Source organism: Silene latifolia, chromosome 11, assembly GCF_048544455.1.
Source record: "Silene latifolia isolate original U9 population chromosome 11, ASM4854445v1, whole genome shotgun sequence".
NCBI classification, from domain to species: Eukaryota; Viridiplantae; Streptophyta; class Magnoliopsida; order Caryophyllales; family Caryophyllaceae; genus Silene; species Silene latifolia.
This window is the reverse complement of record NC_133536.1, coordinates 97,672,161-97,696,938: the sequence shown is the minus strand read 5'-3', so window position 1 is coordinate 97,696,938 and position 24,778 is coordinate 97,672,161. Positions and strand designations below refer to the sequence as shown.

Sequence of the window (24,778 nt, the reverse complement as noted above, 5' to 3'; positions counted from 1 at the left end):
ACGGTCGATAAACTCGATAAAAAGACAATGCATGTTTTAGTTATGGCGATTTAGCGATGCATGCGCCATATAAATAAAATGCAAACATAAAATAAATCCTAGTATCGCCTTCCTAAAATAGAAAAACTATTTAACTATTACATATTCGGAAACCAACTCCATTGGTCCCTTGAACTTCGGTTGTGGCACGCATCTCGAGGTAACACCGTCTTTATGTATCGCCATCTTGAAGAAATCCGTCTTGGGGAACTCCGAGATAAATTAAATTACATAGCAAATTACATAATTTCCTATTATACATTTGTAACTAAAATAAAAATAAATCTATTAAATTACAAAATGGTGATACGAGATCACAATAAATTACAACCGAATCGATATTCCCATACATTTCGGGTAATACCAATTAAAAACTAAGGCCATACTAAGTAAAAATTACATAATTCAAAAATTACATAAATAAAATTATGACAATCATAAAGAAAATGCAGCATTATAATATGTATGAACATGCCCAATTTTATGCTAAATCGCCTTTAAGTAGCCAATATCGTATATTACTCGGTTTTTACGGATTTGCGTGATTTCAACATTTTATAATCACAAAAATTACATAAATTCATATTTATGCATAAGTTAATTACCCTAACCTCTTAGGACTCAAAATTTAGTCTTCACTAATTATTTGACCATAATTAACTCATATTTCTAAAATTTGTTCATTAATGGACTTAAAATTATAAAAATAAGCTATAAACTTCAAATAAATCACAAAATTTCAAATAAATTTAAATTTTGAAATTTAAACTAATGAACATTCTGGAAAAAAATACCATGACACTCATAATGTTCAAAAACTTAGGTTAAAAATTTCGAAATTTATCCGGAAAAACAATGTTGCGGTTTTATCGGTTTTAACTAAATAATCATAAAAACATGTGAAAAATTATATTCATTAACTTTTCAATTTTAGATCTGAAAAAGATAATAAAATGCAACATATAATGTTTTTCCTTAGTCATAGAGTATGTTTTATTAATATTTCACTAATAAAGTCACTATTCATGCTATTTTTCTTCAAAAATCCATAAATCATGGAAAAAGACTTCACTATAGCCTATTATTTTACACACATATTGTAAAATTGCATGTGACAACATACTAAATTTCTATGTCCAGATTCGAAATTTATCTCATATTAACCTATTTAACACTTAAATCCGATTTTAACAATGAAAAATCCATTTTTCGAGCATAAAAGTCCAAAAATTATGAAAATTTACAGGTCATCTCAAAATAATATATGTGATAATATATCCAAAAATCACCTGAAAATTCGAAGTTTAGCTAATTTTAGTCCGAAAATGACATTTTATTCATAAAATCATATTTTTAATGTCATTATTATGTAATATGAACAATAAAAATCCATAAAATAACCAAAATATCCTAAAAACATTTTAGGATCAGAAACTTTAACATGCAAAAATTAATTTTGTGATATATCATTATAACACAAATTATACAAGTTTTATATGTTAATCTTTATAACTCGGAAAAACTTTTAACCGATTTGCATGCAAACAACCATGGCTCTTGATACCGATTGAAGGAAAAGTAGATCTATATACTCTACATACTCATATATGTTTTATTTTAATTTATCATAAAAATAATTAAATGATCTTATGCATGCAAACTTATGAACAATATAAAGAAGGAATCTTCATCTTACATTGGAATATTGGTTTAAATGGGCACAAGAGAGATCTCCTTCTCTCTTGTTCTTGTGCTTTCCTTTATGGATGAACAAAGACCCAAGTATACGATCTCTCCCAAGGATTAATACCCAAAGCACACTCTTAATTAAAATTAATATTATGAATACTAGTGCAATATTAATTTATCATAAAATTGACCCAAAAATATTGTAAAACTCTTTAATATTTCGGTTTATGGGAGGAGGAAGAAGGAAGCTTTTTATCTCTCTAAAATGCTTGTTTTAGATGAATGAGGAATGAATAATGCACTAACTACATTTTAGTGTATATTAGGTAAAAATAAGATGAAAAACCAAAGTGGTTTTTCATCTCAAAAACCGGGTGGAAGGGGGGGATTAGAGGGAACCAATGCATGCTTGAGTTGTTCTTCACAATGAGCATTAGGGTTGCATGGCTAGTTTAGTAGGTAATCATTGTGTTTACCACTCACATTATAAACACAATATTATCCTTAATCCTCCCTTAATTTAAGACATATGGGTAAAATGGAATCCATTTTATTTTTGTCAATTTGTCTTATGTCACATGTCACATGTCACATAAAATTGTTATGTATTTTTAACATATTAAAAATCAACGTATTAATAAAAATACGTCATATATAAAAATCGACTTTAGTAATTCGCAATTACTTGCACCAAAATATTTTACCAATTATAAATCACAACAATTTGTATTTATAATATTTCATTCAAATTTAATTGTTTCCTTAAACAATAATTTCATCTGAATAATGAAACAATTTGATTACTCAGCCCGTATCTCATTTTAATCAAATTTCAATGAGACACGTAAATATTACTTCCAAAATCGTCCGTCAGTTTTAATTAAATTAATTGACTCGTAACGTTATACGATCAATTAATTGATCAATTAAGAGTGTTGCCCTATAGGTATGACTTGGGGGATCAACTGATCACCACCGTCGCACGACAGTAATGTCAAACTCTAGTCAGCCAATCATTACCGATATGTGTGGACCAGTTGACAGTAAAATATTACTTCCCAATTGTATTCTTTATAATGAGACTTAAACATGTGATCATCATGATCAACAGTCGTGATCACATTATTGTCGGAGGACACATATTCCAACAAAGTTATGCGATAACAGTGGGAGCATCTTTCAAGTTAAAGGGCCCAAGTCTAGTAAGACGACTAGACAAATGCGTAGAGAAAAATTCAAGTTATTAGAGATAGCATTGAATTGAAGAAAATTGCAATTGATAAAGTTGGAATATATGGATATAGGGTATATCCGTTTTGCCAAACTTTTATTGCATTTTAACTAGTGTTAATATTAGACTAAAGATTATAGGATATGAAGTAGTAATAGTGTATTGACTATTCATATGTGATAATCGCATTTATCGTTTGAGTTTCATTAAACTCACCCATTACCTTGTCGTATCCGAGTGGGTTGTAGAGACAAATTGAACCCCATTAAAGTGAACTGGATTGACATGGTATTCGCCCCTAGTTACTTATATGAGGTGACGTCTCGAAGTGACTAGAGTGTGATGCGATTGATGGAAAGTTCAAGTGCCATAGAGTCATATGGGATGACTAGTCGATCACATAGGCAGACTGTATGAGACACTCTGTCGGGCAGTGACCGCTTATAGAGTTATGATAATTCATAAAGTCTGGTCGTGGCAAGAGCTACCATAGTATTCTTATGAGTCAATTCTTTTGACTAGAGATTATTCACCCAAGTTGGTACAACTCCTGATTAGCTTTGATTTATACTCTACGACTTCGTAAAAGAGGTCAAACTGGGTATATTTTGGGTAATGATGGACTGTGGCTGAACAAAGGGAATAGGGCGATAGGAATTGTCCACCCCTTGTCAGGGTTGTTTGAAATATCAAGGCCACTCGAGGAGTAGTTAACTGGAAATGCGTGGCCACGCTCGGAAGGTATCTATGGTAGATAATTTCGGTCAGACAGTTACTCTCCAGATCGAGGAAACCGCTCAAGATATGATCAAGTGTAAGTATGACCTGCAAGACACCTTGCATTGAGTGGGAGATTGTAATAGGACAAGAGAATTGGTGACACACACTTGTCTCGGACAAGTGGGAGATTGTTGGATAATGTGTCCTAAACAATAGTGCGATCACGTGATTTAATATCATAATTAAATCTCATATTAAGAATACGTGAGGGATGATTTATTATATAATAAACTGATCGTCATTAATCGGTAATGATTGGCAGACTAGAGTTTGACATTACTGTCGTGTAACGTTGGTAGTCAGTTGATCCCTTAAGGTCACACCTAAAGGACAATTCCCTTAATGGATAAATTGATTAAATGCATAACGATACGAGGTAATCAATTCCTTAAAAGTGAACAATTTACTTGTGAGAGAGAATATTGATATCTTATTGTAATGAGATTAAATAAGATTTATTTTAGTAATAAAAATGCTTTATTACTAAAATTGCTTATTGTTTGAGAAACAATAGAGATAAGAATGAATGGTTAGTTATAATTAAAAGAAGTTGTGAATTATAATTTTATGACCCATTTTATTTATATGATCAAGTATCACTAGTATGTGATTGCTGATTCTACAACAGAAGCTGAGTACATTGTAGCCTCTGAAGTTGCAAAGGAAGCTGTTTGGATTAGGCAATTCTTAGAGGGATTGAAAGTAATTTCGACAGCCGAGTATCCTATCACTTTATATTGTGATAACAGTGAGGCAATTTTTCAAGCAAAAGAGCCCAAGTATAGTAACAAGTCTAGACACGTACTTAGAAAATTTCATGTAATTAGAGATTTAATTGAAATGAAGGAAATTACAGTCTGTAAGGTTGGGACAGCTGACAACATCGCTGATCCTTTAACTAAACCATTGTCTCAAGCTAAACATGATAGTCATGTAGTTGCTATGGGATTGAGACGAATGCCAGAACTGTTGTAAATTATGTGATATGTAATAATTAAGCTATTGTGTTTATTATTTCTGTGACACCCTCATTCATTGCGGAAAAGTAAACACATAATTCTAGATAAACACTGCATGGATATGTTTGTAATAAGTTCATTTGGGTAAAAACCTGTAATTTTTAAAACCTGAACCTGTTATAAAAATATCCAAATGGGAAGGTGTCAAACATGCAAGGTCCAAAATAAATCTCATACATAAAACATCGCTAAAGTCGCGAAACAAAGTTATACAACCCAATTATGAAAAAGGGAGACATATGTCCCTAAAAAGTATATGACATAAAAGTATTTAAGGGTCACAATAATATAAAGCCAATCTATGTCCCAAGGTTACTTTGCTCGCTAGCTCGTCCATGTACCCCATATATGCATCACCTACCTATCAATCGCATTTTATACAAATACGAAAGCCACAGTCAGTAGGGAGTAACTCCGAGTCCCCCCAGCCACGAAATGTCATAATTAATATAACATGTAAACATAAGAATATGAATATGAATGACACATAGCCTTAGCATATAGATGCTAGACAATCGTGCTTATCATGTGAACAACAATATAACAACACATAGTCCTAGCATGTGAATACTAGACCGACTCATACTACACTATCATGTGAATCACATAACATCCAGGAATCCAAACTCTATCAACCATAGCCGGCTTGCATATCACCTTCTATGATTCATAGAATCATCAAACAAGAAAGGACAATATATCTAGAGACATGCATAAGTTCTTAGGACAGTCAATAGTTACTCTGTAACTCGAGTCTATACCACGAGGTAAGGTAAACACCCTAGTCCTAAACCTGCGCAGACCTAGCGACATGCGGAAAACTACCGCATCCAAGACCTATGATCACACACATGAGTACCCCTAAGGAGTCCACCAAAGGGTTGGCTAGTACTTAAGCTGACCACATACTTCTACGAGTACGTCAGGAGGTCATGCCCTAACTTGGTGGGGCTGACCACATACTTCTACGAGTACGTCAGGAGGTCATGCCCTAATTTGGATAAAGCTGACCACATACTTCTAAGAGTACGTTAGGAGGTCATGCCCTATCTTGGATATAAACCCACCAAGCTAAGTCACAAAGGCTATTAAGCTGTGAACATACACTCGTCAAAGACTATAATGGCCTATCTATGATGAAGGCCGAAATACTCACCTAGGACCTAGTCCCAGCTTGAATACTTTAGCCCACACCACACAAGACAAGTAGGACACCCAATTAACCATAAGAGGGGCAAAGAGTCCAAACTTGCACACACAAAAAACCATACAAACCCTAGCATATGAAAGGCTACGCAAGAGCATATTCAGCTGACAATCCAACAATATCTCCAATATCAATAATAATCCAAATTCCAGCTAACCAACAGTACCATAATCCATGAGAACAAGCTAAAATGGCAAAGAGGCAACAAGACTCAAGCATAAGGCATCCAAAGCATCCAACAACCAACATGTGAAATGATAATTACAAATATCAAGGCATAACATAAAACATCCAATAACAACCAATCTCACCTCAAAGACAAACCCTCGACCCGAGTCCCGCGACGGGTCATCGGTCAAATCGAGGCTGACCGGTTTAAACCTAGTTTGACCAAACTCGTTCGGTCAATCTGGCCCAGCTCAGAGTCTTGGCCTACTTTGGCCCAAATCACAAAATTCATCACAATATCGTTCTCATGCCATTTCCAATTTCTATCATGTGAAAAACTATCAACATAAGGAAATATATTTCAACTTACAAAATAACTAATTCCACAAAATTCTCGCATAATAAAATAGCATAAATAATCGTCTCACACAAGGGTAAACTTTTCTACAAATTTTAGTCGATAAAACGACGCCATTTACTCATACGAACTCCGAATTGAGTGATTCAAGTGGCTAAACCACCTAATTTTTCGATGCCGTTCAATCTGTCACATTTTTGGAAACATTGGAAACCGTCTCGGTCCGGTACTGACGCGTTCCAGCCAAAACACGGACTTGTCACAACACATAATTCCTCATCCACATTTGTTCCAAACAATAATATACAAATGGGTAATATAAACTAAACATAAGCATACTCATCTTACTCCATTCATTCATTTATCAACAAGATCGTCTCAAACAACAACAAACAACAACAAACGACAAAAAACAACAACAAACAACAAATACAACTACTAATGTGACATTAATTCGTCGAGTAACTCGGAATAGTTACCTTAAGCTAGCAAAGAGATAAGTAATAACTTGAGAAAGCTTCTAAAACCCAAAATTACTCTTCATCTTCAACAACATATGAGTCACCTAACTCATCTTCAAATTCTTCACCTATAAGAACAATAAAAACACAATTATTAAGCTTTATATTCGAAACCCTAAAAGATGAGCCTTAAAACAAAATTGGGGGAAATGAAAATAAAGCTTACTAGTAGATGAGGATTGAAGAGAGGATTCCAAATATATAATTTTTATGAGATTTGGTGGAGAAATGAAGGATTTATGGTGGATTTAGGGATTGTAAGGAGGATTTTTGAGATGAATTTGGTGTTTGATGAAGGGAAGAGAGAGAATGAGAATTGAGGAAATGAAAGATGAAGAGGAGACCAATGGAGGATGGAGGGTGCATGGTTTGGGGTAGGGTGTTTGGGTGAGTTTCAATTGTTTACGTTTTGGTTCGTTTCGACGGAAATTAGAAATATTCGTCGAACGCGATTTTCGAGAAAATTAAAGTTCTTAAACACGATTTTACTAAAAGATTAAGTACTCATATGCCCAATATCCAAACTCGTTTACCCAACGACCGTAAGAAATGGGAAAATTCCAATTTTACGACTTTTATCCGAAATCTATTTTATTAAAGGAAAAGGTTTAAATATAGTTTATATCACTTTTAAACATTTCTAAACTATCAAAAATAATTATATTTCTTCAAAATAAAATAAGATTATATTTTATCAAATAAATTTTATTTCAAATAAATTAATATTAAATTAAAATAGATTAAAATATTACTTTTAAAATATAATAAAGGTCTTCAAAATTACGGGGTGTTACAATTTCATATATGATAATTACATTTATTGTTGTGTTCAGTTTTTATATCTGAATTTATATACTTTGTTTTTATCCAAATAGGTTGTAGTGACAACGTCGAACCCTATTAAAGTGAACTGGATTAACATTGTATTTTGTACCTAGTTACTTAATGAGGTGACGTCTCGGAGTGACTATATTGTAAGACGATAGATGATAAGTTCGACTGTCATTTGGTCACAGTGATGGCTAGTCGTTTACATAGGTAGATTGTGAGACGATTTGTCGGACAATGACCGTTTATAGAGTCCTTTTGTTGCTAGGTCGTGGCGAGGATTTCTATTTATTCCTTCGAGTCAATTCTTTAGACTGGCGACTATTTATCTGAGTGGTGTAGTTTTCCGGTGGTTTTGGTTTTTGCTCTAGGTCGCGCCGTAAAAGGAGGACAATGAGCATTTACCGAGTCATTGTGATCTGCATCGAACAAAGAAAATAGGTCAACAGGATTGTCCATCCATGTCATATTTATTATCTTAAGGCCACTCGAGGAGAGGTGACTGGAAATGCGTGGCCACGCTCGGATGAGATCTATAGTAGATTATCCGGTCAGACAGTCATTCTCCTGATCGAGGAAACCAATTTATGATATGATCACATGCAAGAACGACCTGAAAGACATCTTGTATTGAGTGGGAGATATTATTGGACAAGAGAGTTGGTAACGCACACTTGTGTCGAACAAGTGGAAGATTGATGGAGTGAGTGTCGTCCACAATAGTGCGTCTACATATTAAATCTCGTAAAAGGAATATCGGGATTTATATTACTTACTAGGTAGTATCTCGCACTTCGCGCGGCCTATTTTAAAATTTAATTATTATAATTGAAGAAAAATAAAATAAATTATATATGACCTTTAATATTTTTACTTATAAATAAAAAAATATTAATTTTTCTCAAATTTAATTTTTTTAGGTTTAGCTTCAATGTTTTAAAATAAAATACATACAATTTTAATTAAAACTAATAACCGATAATTAATTATGCACGATCAACTTTTTATAAATTATTTTGTGACTGATTAAGTATGATATTAATTAAAATAAAATTTATTCGAATAATGCAACAATCAACATTAAGTTCTCAAATTATATTATTTCACGATACGTTATTTTCCAAATCAATTAATATCTGTCCAAAATGATGTGAATATAATTTATGTAATTTTTCATTTTTATGTATAACGTGTGATATTTATGTATCAAACATATAAAGTTCAAACTCAACTTATTCAAATATTTTGATTGTGTCTTGCATGTGTTATGTGTCAAACTTATCTATAAGAATTGCACCTTTTGTATTTTTAAACAACTATATATAAATGATGTTCAAGATATTACCTGTAACTAAAATAGGTTAAACTTTCTCAAATAATATTTTTTTGCGGTTTAACTTCAAAGTATTTAAAAGATAACATATAAATTATTTAACTAAAAGTAATATTTAGCTAGTCATAATCAATATTTATACTTGACGTATACATATTTTAATTGAAGATATAAAAGAAAAATGTAACGCTTTTTCTACTTTTTCATGTCATTTATAAAACTATATTATTTAATAAACATTACTTTTGTTTTGATTACAAATGTACTCGCGATCACTGTGTACATACATACTTGTACATATATTCATTATCATACTATTTAAACCCATCAAAATCTCATATGTATTCAATTTCTCGTAATATACTTTTTTTCATCCCACATAAAAACTTAACTCTTAGTAATTTTCTTTAAGTTATGTTTTAAGAAATACAATAACTCTTCCAAATATTATTTTCTTAGGATTTTATGGTATAAGTTTTATAACTTTCTCAAAATGTCGTTTTACATGAACATAAAAGATTATGAGACACTCACTTTAATCATCTCTACAAATCAAAATATTTCAATAAATATAATGAAACTTATACTTAATTTGAAGCATTTTTCGCGATGAACGTAATTATTATATTTTAGAATTTTTATCAAAATAATTTTTTAATAAATTTAGAATCAAGTCACCGTAATTATTTAATGTAATTTTATAATAAAATTTATTAAACTATAATTAATATTTTGCTGAGATTTATACATCATTTATTATGTTTATATTTAATGTTCAGCTGCAATTAATACTTGTATTTAAAGTTGAGTTGACACGTGACGCATCCACAGCGCTTCAACCCAGCTTATATATATATATATATATATATATATATATATATATATATATATATATATATATATATATATATATATATATATATATATATATATATATATATATATATATATATATATATATATAATTTTGTCACCGGTCATTGTTAATCGGTAATCATTGGTTGACTAGAGTTTGACGACGGTGATCAGCTAATTCCTTTAGGTCACACTTATAGGATGATGCCCAAATTGAAAAATAAATTATTTGTATGAGATACAAATGAATTAAATCCTTGTATTAATAGATTTTTAATTAAGTCATGTGTAGATATTATTTGATGACGAGTTACGTACTCGGGCCAAGGGGATTTATTATTTAATTATTCGATAATTAATTAATAAATATTAATTGAAATTTAATAATTAATAGTTAATTAATTAAATATCTACGACATGTGTATATGTTTTGAGGCGGAGGTAATTAGCTATTTAAATTTACAAGCTAGAGGTTGTAAAATTAGCTAATAAGGGTTCATAAGACACATTTTATACTAATAAAATGGTCTAATATTACTTAATAGTTAAGTGGTTATTAGTTGTTAATTTGTATTATTGAAATGTTAAATAATCAAATTAATATTTAATTATATAAGATAATTAAATATAAGACTTATAAGCATTTGTGGGACAAATGTTAGAAATCGGAATGGACCAAATGAGGTCCATATGGACCGGTTTTGGAAGGCTTGGACAAGTGTCGAAGTTGTTGACACATAACACCTTTGTGTCCCCTTCCATTTGCTTATAAATACCCCACCTTATGGACATATTAGAGGTTGGAAAAATTTAAGAAAAAAACATCTTCTCTACCCTTGGCCGGTTTTTTTAAATAAAAAAAATATTTTTGTCGTCTTTTTCATCAACAATTTATCAAATAGTTGATCACATAATCAAATAAATTTTACACATAATAATATACATAAAATATAATTATTAGTAGTAATAATATTGGTAGTTATATATATACAAGGTAGTCTTTATATTACCTAGTGGTCAGGTATAGAACTCGTCGTCAAAAGTTACCAACCAAAACAATATTTTTAACTTCACAAACTACTCTTAGCAAAGAGGCAAGTAAAGGTCGGATCCCAAGGGACGGGTATTGATGTAGGATTTTCAATTACAAATGGTTGTGTCTTAGGGTGTCACAATTTGGGTTGAGATAGGAGATCAACTAAACTAATCAACAATATAAAAGTAAAGTAATAAAAACAAGCAAGATAATTAAAAAGAGATGTAAACAATTGATTAAAAGCACTAGGGTGTCATGGGTTCATAGGGGATTCATGGGAGTTGATCATACAAACATGTTCTCTACTAGATGCAAGCACTTATTGTTGTGATGGGATCGAGTTGGTGTATAAGCTTACAATCCCTAAGAAGGTTTGGGTCCCGGAGCCGAATCGATTAGATTGTACAACACCTACAAGTCGACTTAATCCTTCCTATTCAACTATATGCATGGTCTAATGAGACTCGAGTTGGTGTATAAGCTTACATGTCTCATTGAAAAGATAGGTGATGGGTAAAAAATGCAAGGATTCATAGGCTCGCATTTCATCAAACATAACATGTGCATAAGTTGAAATTACAATAAGCAAGCAAATTAATTATGAAAACATATTAGATTAAGCATGAATCAATCCCCATGTTGGTTTCCCCTAATTCTCTATTAACCCTAGTTAAGGAAACTACTCACTCATTATCAAGTTCAACATGCTAACAAGGTTGTCAATCAAACTAGCAAGGCAAAACATGATGAATAAATGAAAGTGATTAATAATAATTAAATAAGATTAAGAGAGAATTATACCTATGAACATGACTCCAAATAATAATGCAAAGAATAATAAAAGTACTTGATGATTGATGTAAGGTTGTCAATCTCCAAAATAAACCCAAATAATCTTCTAATTACCCAAAATAAATGAAGACCAATAGAGAAATTAAGGAAAGATTAATATTGATAAATTGTATTACAGCTAATTTGAGAGTATTAAGATGAGATTACAACTTGATTTAAAACTTAATTCAAGCTTGATGATAATCTAGGTAGTACAAAGGGGTATTTATACTAAAGATTAGGTACAAAGATTAGGGCTACTAAGAGCTTAAATGACTATTAAGACCCTTAAGAAAAGTTGAGGAAATGCTTCTCTTGAAGGAAATGAGCATATCCGTGTTGCTGGTCCCGTCACAATCCGTGCGTCTTGAGCTGTGGCACGGGCTCTCTGACTAAGGATCCACTCGGATTGGCTAGGAGACGCTCGGCTCTCTGTGCTGTGATCCGCTCGTCTTGGCCGAAAGACGCCCGTATGTTGATGGAAGGAGACGCTCGGATCGTGTCTGATCCGCTCGGATCCCTGGCCAGTCAGTTATTCTTATTTTCTTCCTCCACAATCCGCAAGGATCATTTCGGGGATGCAAGGATCCTTTCATCATTGCCCATTTCACTTTATTATCTACATAGGCCTTCTAGTATTGTCTTCTCCTTGATGCTTGGTCATTGGATGCGATCAATTTAGCTCCATTCCGCCTCATAAATGCAAGGTTAGCACTCCTTTCCTACCAAGGGACAAAACCTCAAAGAATATACAAAACGGGAAACTAAAGATAGTAAATGACCCAATTATGTGCTATAAAGCATAGGAACGAGGTTAATTCGGGGGCTAAATGTGCTCAAATATGAGTCACATCAAACATCCCCAAACCGAACCTTTGCTCGTCCCGAGTAAAGAGGTGACTACAACTAAGACCTTTATTTAAACTAACCTACTAATATAGCCGATGTGAGAGAATTAGCGGGTCTCACTCCGCCCCTTCAACTCACAACAAGACAACCATGAGGTAGGATGCCTTCTTGCAAGGCAAGGTGGGGCTTGCCAAAATGGCGATACATCCAAGCATTAAGCACACAAAAACGAGTAATGGATGCATCTACAAAAGAATTGCCACTTTCCTCATCTAAGTGGCGGAAATTTTCTACAAGGGAAGCAATCTAAGGGTACACACTCCATCATAGATGCTTTCGTCAAGAGTAGGGTACCTTTGTCCTCAATCGTTAAATGCTTTCGTCAAGAGTAGGGTACACACTATGCCTAAGAGGATACCAATAAATCACCTCCAAGTTGTGTCAAGCTAGGGTACCTTTGTCCTCAATCGTTAAATGCTTTCGTCAAGAGTAGACTCATTATGGCGTTAGAAACACTGGAGGATCGCGGAATTCCCCTTCTTGCCTAGACAAGAAGAAGGGTCGTCTCCTCTCTACTATGCACAAAAGTGGATTCGATGGATAAAAGGGATCAATATATTTTGAGTTTCATGTGGGAGTTTGCTTTTGTTATTGTTTTTCCCTCCAATTTCTTGTGGCATTTGACATTTTTGAGAACAATTTCTTTTTGCCATTTCTTGATGTTTGGCATTTGATGCTTGACAATTTCAACTTTTTTTGCATTTTCTTTTGAACATTTTCAAAGTCACCCCAATTAGTAACGAGGGTGCCTTATATTTGAAGCTTAGGAGTTCTTATTTTTGTACTCCTCTTTTCTTTTGATGCAAATTACAAACTTTTTCATTTTCATTTCAATTCTTGAACTCAAATTTGAACAATTTTTGTGCCGATTCCCTTTTTGATGACAAAATGTGATAGATGTGGAAGATGGTTGCATTGTTTCAAGAGTCATCTTGGAATAAACGGTAGCCAAGGAGTTATCACACCACAAGGTACTCTTGACTAGGCCTTAATCCATGGGTCAAAGGATACTAGCATGACACATCCTAGGGTGTTTTACAAATATTCTAATGAGCAAAGTCTTAAGAAGAAAAAGTATCTACAAGGGCCTTATATACACTTGTCAAGTTTCCCAAATAGATGCTTTCACAAAATTTTCCTAAATGCATCTACATGCCATGATGCAACTATCATATATACATCCTAATGCAAATGCTTCTACCAACTAGTATGCCAAATAAACTACATGCAACTCCTATTATCACATTGTTTCATACCGCATCAATCAAAATAAAGCTACATAGTCATTAACATAAAGAGGAAAAAGGAGATTGGAAATATCATACCATGCGGTCTTCATGATCCTCATGTCTCGGATGTGGCGTAGTCGATCAATGTGAAAAAGGATAGACAAACAAACAAACAAATATATACAATATATACAATACTACACTATAAAGGAATGAACATGTTTTTAGTTTTTCATTTTTTCAAATTTTTAGGGATTTTTGATTTTATGGAACAAAAGAACACATTTTTGTATTTTTCAAAAATTTTCAATTTTTATGATTTTTTTGATTTAAAGGTCAAGTTAGAATTCCCCATCTCCACACTAGTATGGGCATTGTCCTCAATGGCCAATACGATGGGAAATTATGCAAGCTATATGAGAATGCATGAATTCTACACTAAATGAAAACTACATGACATATATAAACAAGTGAATGCCTTCTAGATTACACTATATGATGCATGAATTTATTTGTTGGAGAGCTAATTTAGATTAAATCCAATTCTTGTGCTTGAACTTCCCCAAACCAAATAGGACACTATTGCTAGTGTAAAATTGGGGGAGTTCATGCACAAGTATGTTATGCATGAAACTAAATTGTCATTTTGGATTGTACAAGGTGGGAACAATATAAGACATCTCAATGAGACCGAGGTGGGAGTCCTCTAGGTGTTGCTAGGACTCAAAACCAATGATCAAAATTAAAATAATTGAAAACAAGAGAAATGAACAAAGCAAAAGGAGGTGTAGGAGACTCACAATGGATATGTGGCATCCTCCAAAAAGCGTGCTAATCCTCAATTGTCGCTCATGGCGACATCCTTATCACTTCCATCGTCATCATCAATCCTCACTATCATCATCATCATCATCATCATCATCTACCTCCATGGACCCGGAGGTTTAACCATCATCTTTATCACTTGAGCTTTCCATTTCTTCTTCCTTATCTTCGTCTTCTTCTTCTTCCTCACTTTCAACAACAATGTCCTTCCCTTTGGTAACCTAACCACCCATGCTAGCATCTCTAGGAGCATTAGGAAAGAACACTTCCGTATCCGCCCAACTAGGCAAAGGACATGATGGATCAAGGAGGCCTTGCCTAGCTAAGTGTAGGAGGGGCGGATATTGGGCCCGGTAAGCATTGATCCGGTCCTCATAAGCTTCCCTATGCATATATTGTATCAATTGGGTCAAGTAATCGTTACCTACCTCAACATCTTTGGGTCGGAATTCTTGGTAGGTAAACGGATAGGGTGGAGTCACAATGGAGGAGGAGGAGGGCTCGGCAATAGTTTCCCTATGTTGTTGCATAATCAACTCGGCTTCATCGGAGAGTGGAAGAAGATAATTTGGGCTTCGGACATTGAGTTGGCAAATCTTGTTTGGTAGAATGAAGGATTTAGCATCTTTGGTGAGCCACTCAGATTTGTTGTCAAGATTATAATTCTTGACCCAATGAAACTTGTTAATCATAGTGGCCAAATCAAGAAGATTGCCACCTCTAACAGGCTTGTAAGTCTTGTCTTTGTTAAAGTTCGGGTTGAAGTGTTTTGCTAACCATGTTACTAATCCTCCATTCACTATAAAGGCCGCTCCGTCTTTCCCGTAAGCCACCTTTCAAGTAAGAGTTGAAGTACATTGTATTTATTGGTGAACTTCTTGTCGACATTCATGGTTGATTCAAGGTAGATGAAGTCGAGTTCGGTGAAATGATTAGTGCCCTTCCTTGCAATTAGAGTATTTTCCACAACCTTATGCCATACCCTTATACCCGGATGGTGGACATAAAGGGCATGACACTCATGGAAGGATTCAAATTTTCTTCCGGTGATTGCTTTCCATAGAGGGCGGGGTCATATTTCGAGGGCTTCTTCACATAAGGAGAATGGTCCTTAAGACCAAACACCTCACCAAACTCATTCAAAGACATATTTCTATCCTTGTTTTCTAGGCGGAATTCAACATTCTTTCGAGCCTCTACCTTAGTGATTTTCAATGAGCTTATAAATTCCATGGTAAGGGAGGGGTAAGTCAATTCTTGCATGTCAAAAAGTGTAAGTAACCCCATAGACTCGAAGAAGTTCTTGGTCCTCTCAAGAACACCCAATTTGGCTAAAGCATCTTGACATATAAACTTGGTGGGGAAAATTGTTTTCTTAGCGAGAGATATAAAAGCATTCCTATGAGAATCGGTTGTGAAATTTACCTCCGGATATTGTTGTAATTGCTCAATAACCGGAATAGGAGTAGCTTCCACCATAGGAGTAGGAATCTCTCGAATTTCCACTCTTTCTTGTTGTACCACCATAGCCTTTGAGGCTTGAAGAGCTTGTTGCCTCTTTGAAAGAATTGATTTTGTGGGTGCCTTGTTTTCACCTTTAGTCCTTGCCATTGTTCTTCTCCTTGTTAAGAATGTATCAACAACCAAAGTTTTGCTTGAATGCTTCTAGTATCCTCAAGCTTCAATGAATCCCTAATCGATTTGGGGTTTTTCGAATTTTGCCTTAAAACCCTAAAAAATCGATTCAATTTTTGAGGATTTTGATGTTTTGTTGGCTTTTTGTTCATAAAGGAGTAATTTGATTGTGTTTTGAGGAAGTTTGGATTTGATTTGGGTGAATTTGGTTGAGGAAATTATGTTTTGTTGATGAGGGGATTGAGGGTTTTGAATGTGTGTTTGTGTTTTGAAAGAAGGAAATGAATTAGGGTAGAGGGGTTTTAAATCCCGTGTTAGGGCTTCAGCAGTAGGAGACAAGCGGATTCCTTTGAAGACGCTCAGATTGTAAGTCAGTCAGCTTTAAAGTTTCTAACCCCTGCTGAGACGCGCGGATTCTTCAGGAGACGAGCGTCTTTCAGCAGGAGACGAGCGTCTTCTCCTGGGGACGCTCGGATTGTAAGACAGTGTGAAACTTCAATTTTTGAAACAGTCAAGACGCGCATATTTATACTGAGACGAGCGTCTTCAGACTGAGACGAGCGTCTTCAGACTGAGACGAGCGTCTTTACCCTGGGACACTTGGATTCATAGTCAATATGGATTTTCAATTTCCAGCTCTTCCAAGACGAGCGGCTAGGAGACAGGAGGCTCGGATTATGCCCAAGACGAGCGGGTTTCCTCTGGGAAGCTCGAATATTCTCATGTACCCACGGGTTCAGTTCCACCCGCGGGGATTCTTCATTTCCCGTGTCATTTCGTCATCATTCATTTGGTCTTCATTGCAGGTGCACTACGAAGGCTCAGATAGCCTAGGCAATTGCTATCTCCACACTAGTCCAAACACTACACATCAAGAAACATTAAAATACCTCCCTCACTTTCTCTCATAATGATAATCTTGATCAAAACATAAAAATGTAAATCCAAAATTGACAAAAATGCAATACAAGAAGTAAAATGCAAGTTAAGGGGTTAGAATATTTACAAATGGTGGTTTAGGGAGGACTCCACCAAACTCTCATTCTTGTCTGAGATGTCAAGGGGGCATAGCCAAGGTGTTGTTGATGTTTCTCAACACCTTGTAGAAGTAGTCAAAGGCTTGTTCATTTTCATTATAAAGATCTTCAATAGACCTTTGCACATTGTGTTCTTCATGGTGGTGACTTGAGTCAAGATAGTCACCAAAGCCTTGGTCTATAGCATTGCCAATGTAGGGATTGTCTAACCCATCGAATTCGTCATCCCATAGACCATATACTTCACTAGCTTGCTTCCCTATGGTATCATTAGTTGATGAAAACAACTCCTCTTTCTTGTTGTCATGGCCAATGAGGCCTTCTTCCTTACTTGTCATGATTGGTGGTAAGCTAATCAAACTCTCATTATTTTGAAAATTTTCTTACTCTCCGGATAGAGCATCTTGAGGATTATCCACTTTCTTCTTCCATATGGATGTTGATTCTTTACCCATAGCTTGATCTTTGCATTGAGATGCTAACTTCATCCTATCACTTTCTCGGTTGTAGTGATCAATCTTGAAACATGGCTCATGGAGTCGAGGAGGTCTCATTGTCTTATCAAGATTAAAAGTGATCGTCTCATTTCCCACTTCAAGTGTGAGTTCCCCATGCTTCACATCAATTACCGCTCCCGCGGTATGCAAGAATTGTCTTCCTAAAATGATAGGAATGTTGGAATCTTCCTCCATGTCAACAATAACAAAGTCCACTGGGATGAAGAACTTGCCAATTCTTAAGGGTACATCCTCCCATATCCCTAAAGGTGTCTTCGTTGATCGATCCGCCATTTGAAGCGTAATATTGGTGCACTTGAGTTCTCCCATTCCTAGCCTTTTGCACAGCGAGTATGGCATGACACTCACACTTGCTCCAAGGTCACATAATGCTTTGTTAATTGTTGTGTCGCCAATGGTGCATGGAATAGAGAAGCTTCCCGGATCTTTGGGTTTTGGAGGTGAACTTCCTTGTAGAATAGCACTACTCACCTTTGTGAATGCAATAGTTTCTAGCTTCCGGATGGATTTCTTCTTGGTAAGAATGTCTTTCATGTATTTCGCATAGGCCGAAACATGATTGATCAATTCCGTGAACGGAATTGAGACTTCTAAGTTCTTCACAAACTCCATAAACTTTCCAAGTTGTTCATCAAGCTTAGGATTAGCTTGACGACTTGGGAATGGAAGTCTAATCACAATAGGCTCTTTCTCCTTAGCCTTCTCTTCATTCTTCTTCTTTGAAACTTCATTGGTGGTGGGTTCTTCTTCCTTAGAGTTCACTTGTTCACTTGTATGCTTGGAAAGCATTCTCATTGAAATAGTTGGAATAAGGGGTACCACTCTTGTATGCTTGGAAAGCATTCACTTGTTCACTTGTTCCCCTACATTCACTTTGGTCATGTCCCAAAGTTCCACAACTCTCACATACTCCAGTTGGAATAGAGGATAATGCCACCATAGCATTAATATGTTGTCTAGGTGATTTGGAAGCTTCATCAAGCTTAGCCATAGCCTTCTCAAACTTCAAATTGATGGTGTTAATATGAGCACTTAGTTGAGCACCCAATTGAGTGATGGAATATACCTCATGTTTTCCTCCTCTAGTAGCCTTCCGAGGTCTACTATAGTGTGAATTATGAATCGCCATCTCTTCGATTTTGGCCCATGTTTGATTGTCATCAACTTCGGTAAACATACCATTGGATCCCATATTGACGATATTGCGGAAATCTTCATATAGGCCATTCCAAAATTTTTGCACAAGAAACCACTCGCTAAGTCCATGGTGTGGACAAGAACGACAAGTGTCCTTAAATCTCTCCCATGTTTCATACAATGATTCCTCATCCCTTTGTTTGAACCCGGTGATTTGGGCTCTCAACATGTTAGTCTTCTCCGGAGGATAGAATTTCTTGTAGAAAGCAAGTGCTAACTTCTTCCATGAGTCAATACCAAGGGTAGCCTTGTCTAGGCTCTTCAACCATTGCTTTGCGGTACCAATCAAAGAAAAAGGGAATAATACCCATCGGATTTGGTCTTGAGTAACCCCGGTTTGAGAAATCGCATCACAATAGTCACAAAATGTCTCCATATGTGAGTGAGGGTCTTCACTAGGCGTCCCTCCAAATTGACTTCTCTCAACTAGTTGTATGAATGCGGATTTGGCAATGAAATTACCGGTTAAGTGTTGTGGTGTAGGAGTACCATGTGGTAGGTTCTCCTCGGTTGGTACGGAATGTGATGAAAATTTAGGCATTGTGGGTTGATTTTGTGGTGGGTTGTCCTCTCCTTATCTTGCAAAAGGGTTGGTAAACTCAATGTTATTTGGTTGAATGTCCACAATCTCTCCAATACCTCTCAAAGTACCTCTAGCAACTCTTCTATTGTTGGTTAAGGTTCTTTCAATTTCAAAGTCGATAGGTAATGGATTACTTTGTGATCTTCTAGTCATGCAAAATATCAAACAACTCGAAAACAATTAGAACAACCTTGAGGAGATTGACTTCCCCAAGGTGAAGAAAGACACAACTAAAAACAATTAAAGAAAATCAAATCAAGTTTAACACCGTCCCAGGCAACGGCGCCATTTTTGGTCCGGTATAGAACTGTCGTCAAAAGCTACCAACCAAAACAATATTTATAACTTCACAAACTACTCTTAGCAAAGAGGCAATTAAAGGTCGGATCCCAAGGGACAGGTATTGATGTAGGATTTTCAATTGCAAATGGTTGTGTCTTAGGGTGTCACAATTTGGGTTGAGATAGGAGATCAACTAAACTAATCAACAATATAAAAGTAAAGTAATAAAAACAAGCAAGATGATTAAAAAGAGATTTAAACAATTGATTAAAAGCACTAGGGTGTCATGGGTTCATAGGGGATTCATGAGAGTTGATCATACAAACATGTTCTCAACTAGATGCAAGCACTTATTGTTGTGATGGGATCGAGTTGGTGTATAAGCTTACAATCCCTACGAAGGTTTGGGTCCCGGAGCCGAATCGATTAGATTGTACAACACCTACAAGTCGACTTAGTCCTTCCTATTCAACTATATGCATGGTCTAATGAGACTCGAGTTGGTGTATAAGCTTACAAGTCTCACTGAAAAGATAGGTGATTGGTAAAAAATGCAAGGATTCATAGGCCCGCATTTCATCAAACATAACATGTGCATAAGTTGAAATCACAACAAGCAAGCAAATTAATTATGAAAACATATTAGATTAAGCATGAATCAATCCCCATGTTGGTTTCCCCTAATTCTCTATTAACCCTAGTTAAGGAAACTACTCACTCATTATCAAGTTCAACATGCTAACAAGGTTGTCAATCATACTAGCATGGCAAAACATGATGAATAAATGAAAGTGATTAACAATAATTAAATAAGATTAAGAGAGAATTATACCTGTCAGGATGATTCCAAATAATAATGCAAAGAATAATAGAAGTACTTGATGATTGATGGAAGGTTGTCAATCTCCCAAATAAACCCAAATAATCTTCTAATTACCCAAAATAAATGAAGAACAATAGAGAAATTAAGGAAAGATTAATATTGATAAATTATATTACAACTAATTTGAGAGTATTAAGATGAGATTACAACTTGATTTAAAATATAATTCAAGCTTGATGTTAATCCAGGTAGTATAAAGGGGTATTTATACTAAAGATTAGGTACAAAGATTAGGGTAACTAAGGGCTTAAATGACTATTAAGACCCTTAAGAAAAGTTGAGGAAATGCTCCTCTCGAAGAAAATGAGCATATCCGTGTTGCTGGTCCCGTCACAATCCGTGCGTCTTGAGCTGTGGCACGGGCCTTCTGACTAAGGATCCGCTCGGATTGGCATGGAGACGCTCGGCTCCCTGTGCTGTGATCGGCTCATCTTGGCCGAAAGACGCCCGGATGTTGATGGAAGGAGATGCCCGGATCGTGTCTGGTCCGCTCGGATCCCTAGGCAGTCAGCTATTCTTCTTTTCTTCCTCCACAATCCACAAGGATCATTTCGGGGATGCAAGGACCCTTTCATCATTGCCCATTTCACTTTATTGTCTACATAGGCCTTCTAGTATTGTCTTCTCCTTGATGCTTGGTCATTGGATGCGATCAATTTAGCTCCATTCCGCCTCATAAATGCAAGGTTAGCACTCCTTTCCTACCAAGGGGACAAAACCTCAAAGAATATGCAAAACGGGAAACTAAAGATAGTAAATGACCCAATTATGTGGTATAAAGCATAGGAACGAGGTTAACTCGGGGACTAAATGTGCTCAAATATGAGTCACATCACCTAGTCAGTAATATTAAGATTTTTGGGTTGCTTCTTGGGTGTACACCAAAGGAGACTATCAATTTTGGTGGTTTGGTGTAAGAGGAGGATCATCCATCATTTTATACCTCAAGAACTACAAAGGTAGGAGACCTTTGTAGTGCCCAAATTTGCCATTTTCTCAATTTAAGGAAATTTGTACCTTTTAATTTTGCATGCATGTTGTTTAGACCACTTAATAAAATTAACTAGTAATTTTATTATCACTAAGATAGTCTTATATGGTCTAAAATACTAACAAAGCCATGTATAAATAGTTTTTGTAATTGATGAATTAGGATGTTATAATATCGATTAAAAAGTTTCTACCACATGCTTGTATTGAATTGTTAGACTTTGATTATTGGTCACAATCCTAGATTAAATTTGTTAATTCACTAATATAAGTCGAGAGGCACGAAATTCAATTAGACTAGCATGTTTTAGTAGACCGATCTAGTCATAGCGAGTGCTCGCAAGAACCCGTTCTATGGTTGATAATATGGCCGAGAGGTGGTTGTCTTTAAGCCTAAACAATTTCAGTTATTATCAATTTCCTAGTTTCACATGAGCATTTACATAATTTGCATGTGTGACCGGACTTATCTAAGCTCTTTCTTTATTATTGACTTCTTTCATTAAAAAAACAAACAATCTATCGATAACTGACCTTGATAGAATTCACTCCATAACAACTTGTTTAGCAACTCCCGTCTCCTTGTGTTTGACCCCTACATTACTACATTCATTTGTGTCTAGGGTATTTATCTTTTCTAGGTGCGCGATAGCCTATCACACCACTGTTGACAACTCAAGATCGTGAGTCGGATAGTTCAACTCATGAACTTTCAAATAACGGGAAGCATAAGCCATAACCTTACTCTTATCCATTAAGACACAACCCAAACCAGACTTCGACGCATCGCAGAAGATATCGAATTCAACGCCCTCTTCTGGTAGAGTCAACATAGGAGCAGTAGTCAACCTTTTCTTCAACTCCTGAAAAGCAGCTTCACAAGCCTCAGTCCAAATGAACTTGGATTCCTTCTTCATTAATTGAGTCATTGGCCTCACGATCATAGAGAAATCATGCACGAAACGACGATAGTAACCAGCAAGACGAAGGAAATTCCGAATCTCGTTCACATTATTCGGACTCTCCTGCTCGACCACATCTTGAATCTTCAACGGATCATCCATAACTCCATCGCCACATATCACGTGACCCAGGAAAGTCACTTCCTTTAGCCAAAACTCGCACTTTGAGAACTTAGCAAAGCATTTCTGCTTCCGCAGAGTCTCCAAAATAACACGAAGATGACTCTCGAGCTCAGCCTCATATGTCGAGTAAAGTAGTATATCGTCTATGAACACAACAACACACTTATTCAAATACTTGCTGAAAGTGCGGTTCACCTGACCAATAAACACAGCAGGTGCATTCGTCAAACCAAACGCAACATCACGAACTCATAGTGGCCATACCTCGAACGAAAGGCAGTCTTAGGAAAATCATCTTTCCTAACCGGAATCTGATGGTAGCCAGACCTAAGATCGATCTTAGAAAACACACTAGCACCATGGAGCTGACCAAGCAAATCCTGAATCCTCGTCGAAGGATACTTATTCTTGATAGTGACCTTATTTAGCTCACGGTAGTCGATTCATAACCGCATACTACCATCCTTCTTCTTGACGAACAAAACTGGAGCACCACCCGACGAAGCACTCGGTCGGATAAAACCCTTATCGATCATCTCCTAAAGTTGCTTCTTAAGCTCTTGTAACTCAGCTGGTGCCATACGATATGGAGTTTTTGAAATGGGACCAGTTCCAAGTAACAAATCAGTCGAGAACTTTACATCTCGTTCAGGAGGAATACCAGGTAGGTCGTTGGGAAAGACATCAAAGAACTCCTTAACCACATGGATATCTTCCAACTTTAACTCTGCTGAAACATCTCGACCACTGCATAGATAGATCTGGTGACCCTTTTTACCCATGCTAACCATCTTCAAACCAGAAACCTACTTGACCGTAGGTGTAACTTTAACACCCTGATAAGAAACACTCAAACCCGTAGGACTCTTAAGCACGATCTTTTGATCACTGCACTGAAACCTAGCATCATATCGAGCTAACCAATCCATACCCAAAATCACATCAAACTCCCATAGTTTGAATTGGATAAGATCGGCAAGAAGGATCGCCCCTGCAATATTGACAGGTACGTCCTTGAACAGAACGGAGCAAGAAATAATCTCACCAGTAGGACGGGATATAGAGGTATAAACGGATGATGAAGAAGTGAGTCCATCACGGACGGAAAAGGATTCGGATACAAAAGACATCTACGCACCCGTATAAAAAAAAATCAAATAAAGAGTGAACCATTAAAGTACCCGTAACCACATCTGGATTAGCATCTGATTCAACACGACTCATAGCGAACACACGACCAGTCTTTGGAGCGTCAGCCTTCGGAGCATCTATCTTTGGTTTCTAGGGCCAATCAACAGACCTGTGTCCCGGAGCCTTGCAGGTATAACATGTAATCGGAGCACCAAGAACACAAATCATACCCGGGTGGTACGCCTTCCTGCAACGAAAACACCAGTTGTTCTTTCAGGACTGATCCAGATCACGGGGAGCATACGGATGAGCCTCGAACTTCTGCTTCTTCTGGTAGCACTAGGAGCAACATAAGGCCTCTTCACAAACTTACTCTTCGCACTCTCTTTAGCCTCAATAGCAAGAACTGAATCATAAATGCTAAGAGCAGGATCATAACCCTGCTGGAAAGAAGTCGAAGGAATACCAGACATAGGAGTCCAGACCTTAGGAGCAAGATTCTTCTCATAACGACGAGTCCTAGACACTTCATCGATAGCAACAGAAGTTACGAATCATGTCAGCTTCAAGAATTAGTTG

General features: G+C 35.9%; 1 non-coding gene across 1 annotated transcript; it reads left to right on the top strand.

Moving 5' to 3' along the window:
* The first annotated feature begins 19,307 nt into the window (after positions 1-19,307).
* Positions 19,308-19,414, top strand: LOC141616068 (small nucleolar RNA R71). The gene has a single exon (XR_012530444.1). It is a non-coding gene; the product is annotated as a small nucleolar RNA R71 (small nucleolar RNA).
* The last annotated feature ends 5,364 nt before the right edge of the window (positions 19,415-24,778 follow it).